We start from the raw sequence: 8,130 nt of genomic DNA on the forward strand, positions 1-8,130 counted from the left end.
AATACATAATTTTATAGCCTACTTAAATCGAGATAAAGAAACCACTCCATGTTACTACAACACTGGTAATAGAATGTCACAGATCATGCACCCTAGGCTAAGAAAAAGTTTTAGTAACTTAAGTTATGATTTATATATGAATCGTGTATCTAGTAATAAGCATTGCTCCTGTGGTGAAATTGAGAATGAAATGATAAAGTTTCCTCTAGATTGTTTCAAATATTCAAATCTTAGAGATTAAATCCTATACACACCTTTTCGCTCTTACGATTGAAACATTATTTTTTGGCAACCCTGTGATAACTGTAGAAAACAACATACACGTTTTTAGCTGTGCAAAATTACTAAGAGATTTAATTAACTGACTTAACTCACAGCCATTTGAATCGAAATTAATTAGCTCTTATTTATTGTTATGCATTGTATTTCAGTGTATGCATATTTTCTTTAAAACCATTGGTACCGGCGTCGAGATCTTTGATGTTATATTTTCTTTCTTGTTACTTTTTGGGAGACAGTGCTAATAATACACTTGTGCTTTCTACTAAATCTCGTAAATCATACGCTTGTATTTGCGTTTGACAAAATTTCTCAAATAAATATGGTTTAAACTAAACCATTCATAAAATAGGTTTACTGAGCAGGAGGATGTGTAGAATGAGGACATAATTAGCCTGAAAATACAAATAAAATACATTCAACACAAATATACATCAATATAAATCACGAGGACATTTTTTACCCTAAAAATATAAATTAAATACATTTACTACAAATATGCAGGACGATACCTATAAGAGCATTACATATTTTCCATGTATAAATTAATCCATTTTCCTTGTACATGTGAATTCATTTTCCATGTACATATGGATCCATTTTCCGTGTAGATATGAATCCATTTGCCATGTAAATATGAATCCAGTTTCCATGTACATATGAATCCAGTTTCCATTTAAATATGAATCCATTTTCCATGTACATATGAATCCAGTTTCCATGTACATGTGAATCCATTTTCCATGTACATATGAATCCAGTTTCCATGTACATATGAATCCAGTTTCCATGTAAATATGAATCCATTTTCCAGGTACATATGAATCCATTTCCCTTTATATATGAATCCATTTTCCATGTACATATGAATCCAGTTTCCATGTACATGTGAATCCATTTTCCATGTAAATATGAATCCATTTGCCATGTAAATATGAATCCAGTTTCCATGTACATATGAATCCAGTTTCCATATAAATATGAATCCATTTTCCATGTACATATGAATCCAGTTTCCATGTACATGTGAATCCATTTTCCATGTACATATGAATCCAGTTTCCATGTACATATGAATCCAGTTTCCATGTAAATATGAATCCATTTTCCAGGTACATATGAATCCATTTCCCTTTATATATGAATCTATTTTCCATGTACATATGAATCCAGTTTCCATGTACATGTGAATCCATTTTCCATGTAAATATGAATCCATTTTCCATGTACATATGAATCCAGTTTCCATGGACATATGAATCCAGTTTCCAGCTACATATGAATCCATTTCCCTTTATATATGAATCCATTTTCCTTGTACATGTGAATTCAGTTACCATGTACATATGGATCCATTTTTCGTGTAGATATGAATCCATCTGCCATGTAAATATGAATCCATTTTCCACGTACATTTGAATCCAGTTTCCATGTACATGTGAATCCATTTTCCATGTAAATATGAATCCATTTTCCATGTACATATGAATCCAGTTTCCATGTACATGTGAATCCATTTTCCATGTACATATGAATCCAGTTTCCATGTGCATATGAATCCAGTTTCCATGTAAATATGAATCCATTTTCCAGGTACATATGAATCCATTTCCCTTTATATATGAATCCATTTTCCATGTACATATGAATTCAGTTTCAATGTGCATGCGAATCCATTTTCCATGTAAATATGAATCCATTTTCCAGGTATATATGAATCCATTTTCCTTGTACATGTGAATTCAGTTTCGATGTACATATGGATCCATTTTCCGTGTAGATATGAATCCATTTGCCATGTAAATATGAATCCATTTTCCATGTACATATGAATCCAGTTTCCATGTACATGTGAATCCATTTTCCATGTAAATATGAATCCATTTTCCATGTACATATGAATCCAGTTTCCATGTACATATGAATTCAGTTTCCATGTAAATATGAATCCATTTTCCAGGTACATATGAATCCATTTCCCTTTATATATGAATCCATTTTCCATGTACATATGAATCCAGTTTCCATGTACATGTGAATCCATTTTCCATGTAAATATGAATCCATTTTCCATGTACATATGAATCCAGTTTCCATGTACATACGAATCCAGTTTCCATGTAAATATGAATCCATTTTCCAGGTATATATGAATCCATTTCCCTTTATATATGAATCCATTTTCCGTGTACATATGAATCCAGTTTCCAGGTACATATGAATCCATTTCCCTTTATGTATGAATCCATTTCCCTTTATATATGAATCCATTTTCCATGCACATATGAATGCATTTGCCAGTACATTCAAAAAGAATGACTTAACATATCTCGCATTCATTTTCCATATATAGAGATAAGGACTCAACTATAGCTAAAGGTAACTGTGCAAATTACAGGTGCAAAAGCAATCTGTGTGGTAGAGCATGAGAGAGAGAGAGAGAGAGAGAGAGATGGACAAAGTAGTTACAAGGCCCAGACAAGAATAGGCAGACTGACAGCCTATTAAGTGTAATTAAAGCTGAACAACACACAGTGATTCCTTTGGAATATATGAACTGTCTTAATTACATACATTTCAGAGAGAAATATACAAATATACCAAAGATGAATGATATATAAAGTTTTAAACTGATATATCAACAACGTATGATATACAAAGTACATAAAACTGAAATATCAATGGTTTATAATATGCAAAGTATATAAAACTGATATATCAATGATATACAAAGTATATAAAACTGATACATCAAAGATGTATGGTATATAAAACTGATACATCAAAGATGTATGAAATACAAAGCATATGAAGCTGATATATCAACAATATGTGATTTCCAAAGTATATGAAACTGATATATCAATGGTTTATGACATACAAAGTATATAAAACTGAAATATCAATGGTTTATGATATACAAAGTATATAGAATCTGATATATCAATGGTGTATGATATACATATGTAAATCCAGGCACCTTATCATATGGCACAAAGGTAACATTTCACGTACTTTGAAACAAATCACCAAATTCTGATCTGGATAATAGTGTTAATGAATCGTACATATGAAGACCCTCATTTGTCTTTCTTATTTTAAGTCCTGTCAGACAAGAGGTTGTAAGTTCAAAAACTAAAAATGACACCCCAAACTTTTTAAAACATTTTTGTTTCTTTTTTATGTATTTTTCTTTTAAACTGGTTCACTCCAATTTTTAAATATTTGTTATTAACTTTTTTCAAATTCCATCCTAGGACCTAGTTAAAAATAAGAATTACCATACATCTAAATACATTTGGTATTCAAGTACACTTAAGAAAATGAGTTCTGAAAAATTGATTAACTACAGCAAAAGCAATGGCATTTTCTTGCACAAATAGACAATTTGATTTTAAGATCATGAATACATAATTAAATAAAAAATTTAAAATATGTTTATTTGCATTCAATATTATACCTTGAGTACTTCTCTACAAGTTACTACCGGTAGTGATCAACATCACCAAAATGTCGAGTAGCAATTTAAAGTGATAATACATTATCTTTAACAGCTTAGAGCTGGATTTTAAAAAATAATCTAAAATGGAAAAAAATGTACATATTACAAAGAAAATATGCAGACTGATGGAACGAAAAAATGGAGATATTCAAATTGATAACCGCACTACAATTCATGCCTCAAGTATGCAAACAAGTACACTTCAGACAAGACTGACTCTGATGTTTATCATTAAAATAATGTTCATACAATATCATCCTAAACACTGTCAGACAAGGGTCTGACAATTGTCGATACTAACATTTATTCAATCTGACCAATTGGAATGTCAATTATTGCTTTTACTACGAATTAAACAAAACAGCATAAACAGTAATCAGGGTAGCCTAATTACCTGTGGGAATACAAAATGTGATGAACAGTAATCTGGGTAGCCTAATTACCTGTGGGAATAAAAAAAAACGTGATGAACAGTAATCAGGGTAGCCTAATTACCTGTGGGAATACAAAACGTGATGAACAGTAACCAGGGTAGCCTAATTACCTGTGGGAATATAAAAAAACATGTTGAACAGTAATCAGGGTAGCCTAATTACCTGTGGAAATAAAAACACGATGAATAGTAATCAGGGTAGCTTAATTACGTGTCAGAATACAAAGCAGCATGAACAGTAATCAAGGTAGCCTAATTACCTGTGGGAATACAAAATGTGATGAACAGTACTCTGGGTAGCCTAATTACCTGTGGGAATAAAAAACATGATAAAAAGTAATCAGGGTAGCATAATTACCTGTGGGAATACAAAATGTGATGAACGGTAATCAGGGTAGCCTAATTACCTGTGGGAATACAAAATATGATGAACAGTAATCTGGATAGCCTAATTACCTGTGGGAATACAAAACGTGATGAACAGTAATCAGGGTAGCCTAATTACCTGTGGGAATAAAAGACACAATGAATAGTAATCAGGGTAGCTTAATTACATGTCGGAATACAAAGCAGCATGAACAGTTATCAGGGTAGCCTAATTACCTGTGGGAATACAAAACAGCATGAATAGTAATCAGGGTAGCCTAATTGCCTATGGGAATACAAAATATGATGAACAGTAATCAGGGTAGTCTAATTACCTGTGGGAATACAAAATGTGATAAACAGTAATCTGGTAGTCTAATTACCTTTGGGAATACAACACGTGATGAACAGTAATCAGGGTAGCCTAACTACCTGTGGGAATAAAAAAACACGATGAATAGTAATCAGGGTAGCTTAATTACATGTCAGAATACAAAGCAGCATGAACAGTAATCAAGGTAGTATAATTGCCTTTGGGAATACAAAACAGCATGAATAGTAATCAGGGTAGCCTAATTGGCTATGGGAATACAAAATGTGATGAACAGTAATAAGGGTAACCTAATTACCTGTTGGAAAACAAAACAGCATGAACAGTTATCAGGGTAGCCTAATTACCTTTGGGCATACAAAACAGTTTGAACAGCAATCAGGGTAGCCTAATTTCCAGTTGGAAAACAAAACAGTATGAACAGTAATAAGGGTAGCCTAACTGCCTGTGGGAAAACAAAACAGCATGAATAGTAATCAGGGCAGCCTAATTGCCTGTTGGGAAAACAAAGGAACTGAACAAAGTAATCCTGATACAATATTTGCCTAATTAACTAATGTGTGTGCCAACAAAATAAAGAATAAAAGTAATTGCATGGTCACCCTGAGGAATGCCTTGAGGTGAAAAAGTGTTTCCAGCTCAAACTGCTTGGGGTCACAAGAAGACCAGCACACTTTAGGCAGTGCCCTCACCCCCTCAGTGAGGTCCTTATTGGAGAGGTGACAGATCATTAATGGAGGGGTGAGGTCATTATTAACATTTATTTCCTTTATGTCACCCTACCAAAGTACAATAGTCCCATACCATAATACTGTTCATTTGAGCTATAATGGTGTACCACCTTATAAGGTATATTGTATGCAAAATGTATGTCTTAAGGGTTTGGAGCACAAATCAGTGAATTAGATTGTGCGTCATTTTCTGATTTACAAGTTGTAAGAGCATTAACTTGTGCAAAGATGATGTTGAGAGTATTAACTTGTGCAAAGATGATGTTGAGAGTATTAACTTGTGCAAAGATGATGTTGAGAATATAAACTACAAGGATGATGTTGAGAGTATTAACTTGTACTAGGATGATGTAGACTATTAACTCAGGCAAAGGATTATGTTGATTCGTGTTTAGATAATAGTCCCCTTCACAATACAATCTAACTGGCAAAATCCAATATCTCATTCACATTTTATTAGAAAGTATATCTGTGTGAGTTGTTTATCTGTCAAGGATAAGAAATCTTTGAATTATTTTGAATATATAGCCTGCACTGCTTGTTATAATAGTCAACAGTCCAGCACATTCTTTCATGTGCAGAGTTTAAATGTGTTGGCACTAAAAGTTAATAAACAGTAATTAATGGGAAATAGAGATATTTGATAATGTGAAATTATTTTGCCTCTTCAATGTGTGTTTTACTATTGTTATTGAATGTTAAAAAGCTGTAAATTTTAGGCGGTAAGTCTGTGATTGAATGATACCCTTGTTTAAATATAAGAAGACAGGAGTCGAAACATGAATGATACACTTGTTTAAATATAAGAAGACAGGAGTCGAAACATGAATGATACCCTTGTTTAAATATAAGAAGACAGGAGTCGAAACATGAATGCTACCCTGGTTGAAATATATGATGACATATTTTTACATGTAAGAAAATAAGGATTCTATTAATGAGATTGTCTTCTAGGATTTCCTGCCAATGTTTTGTATTTATTTATTCAACAATGACAGGGCAAAATCATAAAACATATATATTTTATATTTCAAAGGAACTATAAATGTCCACAATTTTGTTTGCAGAAGCATTAGTAATTTGGTTCCTGTTTGGTTAAAATGATTTGATTGATTTCTTGCTAATGTAGTTTATCTTTTATTTTTCAAGATATATTCACTAAATCAGGCACTTTTTGTTTGCAAAAATCATCAATCAAAGAGACATAATGATACAAAACTTGTCAAGGATATGGCATTTCCTTGTCCAGCATTAGACAACTATAAGAATGTATCAGAATGAGGTGGAGAACCTTTATATATATATATATATATATATATATATATATATATATATATATATATATATATATATATATATATAAGAAGTCTCAACAATCTTCAAAATCATATCACAAAACTAGGTAACACAAGCACATGAATGGGTGTAAGTTTATATACGAAAGGAGTATTTGGGTTGATGGATATGTAGATTAAGAAATAGATTTAAGGATAAATTCATATAGAACATAATCAAAATACAGCGGGGTAGTGAAAGTATGGTGGACAAATAATCACATAAACAAATACACAGACCTATACAAAATATATAGTAATAGTGTGTTATAGACTGATTATTTACATCAGTCAAAGGCTCGTAAGAAACAAAACTGACATGTTCATTGAATATAATTTCCAAAATGTATTCAATTGCAAGATGTGATCAAATAGATTATTAAAACTATGTAAAGCTGATTTATAATGATTACAAATAAAGAGCTGATGCTTTCACAAACAGAAACAAAATTATGTTGGGATTATTAAATTTACCCATCAAAAAATATTAACTTGGTTTTTGTCTACAAAAGCTAAACATGAAATTTGACGAGATCCACAAACTTTGTCTATAAAAAACCACGTGACAGAACTACTTGCACAACTACAAATATAAGTTGTTCTCTACACTTTCAATTATAAAGTAACATTTGCCCTCGGTCCCCTGTATTAATACTTAAATCCAGTTATTATTATTATTATTATTATTATTATTGCCGTTGTTGGATGGCTTGCTTGCAATACCTACTATCACTTTCACCACAGAAAAGTTGTGTCAATCTACATTGCTAATATATTTTCTTTGCTCTTTTTCTGTCACACATTTGCATGTAAAACAGTAGCTGACACACAAGAACCTCCAACATTTAAAAGTATGACAGTATATAAAGCACTAAAATTTCAATAATATTTTGCATCAGTTGATAAAGGGAAGGAAAATATTAACGAATTCTGTAATAATTTCTAAATGTAAAGGGTATTAAGCTGTAGTTTCTTTTTTGATGCTGTTTTGTCACTATTTGCCTCCATTACCTATTCTGTTATGTCACCTTTATTTCCAGTTACCTATTCTGCAATAAGTTCACATTTACTTGTATCCCCTATTTCTTTGTGTAAAACCTCTTACACTTACGTGCATGTCTACAGGTCTTGAACCATGAGAACTAGATGAATGT

General features: G+C 31.8%; 1 long non-coding RNA gene across 1 annotated transcript; it reads right to left on the minus strand.

Moving 5' to 3' along the window:
* Positions 1-619: 619 nt before the first annotated feature.
* LOC149780126 (uncharacterized) lies at positions 620-6,904 on the minus strand. The gene is made up of 2 exons (XR_016415011.1): positions 4,326-6,904; positions 620-4,276 (listed from the first exon to the last, which is right to left on the minus strand). It is a non-coding gene; the product is annotated as an uncharacterized LOC149780126 (long non-coding RNA).
* Positions 6,905-8,130: the final 1,226 nt, after the last annotated feature.

Source organism: Sinohyriopsis cumingii, chromosome 16, assembly GCF_028554795.1.
Source record: "Sinohyriopsis cumingii isolate HCF-2022 chromosome 16, ASM2855479v2, whole genome shotgun sequence".
Taxonomy (NCBI): domain Eukaryota; kingdom Metazoa; phylum Mollusca; class Bivalvia; order Unionida; family Unionidae; genus Sinohyriopsis; species Sinohyriopsis cumingii.